This window comes from Frankliniella occidentalis, unplaced genomic scaffold, assembly GCF_000697945.3.
Source record: "Frankliniella occidentalis isolate FOCC.00 unplaced genomic scaffold, Focc_3.1 Scaffold228, whole genome shotgun sequence".
Lineage (NCBI taxonomy): Eukaryota > Metazoa > Arthropoda > Insecta > Thysanoptera > Thripidae > Frankliniella > Frankliniella occidentalis.
The window spans coordinates 167,822-168,908 of NW_026267354.1; positions in this window are offsets into that span (position 1 = coordinate 167,822).

A 1,087-nucleotide genomic window follows, 5' to 3' on the forward strand; every position below is an offset into this window, starting at 1 on the left:
GGTCGTCTACACGTAAATGATCCTCTTCACTTATGTTTCTGCACGCCAACTGACCACCACGGTAAGTGCGAATCTTCGAGGCCGTGGCCGCATCAGAAGAGTAGATAAAGGACGTATCCATAAAGTGTGTTACACGGTTCCACTGCAACATATATTTTGAGAAATAGATGCCCTCCTGCTAATAATTGCATACCTGGCCTGCCACGACATTATTGCTTATCGTAAAAAACACATCGCATTCAAATGCAAACATTAAACTACTTTGAGTGCAAGAAGAAACCGACAGCCCACGGCTCGTGTAACAGGCTTCGCGATATCTCACGAAGCACCATCTGCTCGGACGCACCTGGCGTTGCCACATGACACAAATTAAGAGGTAACGAACGGTATGGGGCCCGGCGACTCCTAAGTAGGGTATTTCCGGTAAGCGGACCGGCGAAAGGGAGGTGGAAAGGGAACTGCCCAGTCCACCACTCCGCCGCTGGTTGCATCTCTGCCGCTGATGCACGGGGGAGAGGGGGAGGCAGCGGGGCGACGCAGCGTCTACATGCGCAGTTCGCAAGCTGAGACCGATCCAGCAGCGGCTCGGCCGTTCCATTTCTACTTCTTCACTTACCCGAAATACCCTATTGGAGAACTATTGAGGACTTCACTTCAAACAGCAGTGTTCCAGCGCCATCCAAAAGGGAAGTGGAAAAAAAAAAGTTCCGTCAAAGCACGGATCGTGGAAGCAGATGATACGTATGTAATGATCAAGCCTTGCATTATATTATTTCAGCAAAGGATGTGGAAGTTTCAAAGATCTAACACCCACATTTATTACAGAATTTTGTTGCTATCTATACCGCTATTTAAATCATACAAGTTTTCCATTGCCGTTTTATTCTCCTTCGGTGTTTGGAATAGCATGATATGATAGCACTTCCCGTAACACGCACAAATGTTAGTTATTCAACGTAACAAAACACATCTGATAAACTAAGTGTTCAACTGATAAATACTTGCAAGTGTGCAACTGCAAGTTGAATACTTCCAAGTGCACGACTCGGTAGATGTGCACTTGCACACCTACAAGTGTTGAGCAGTT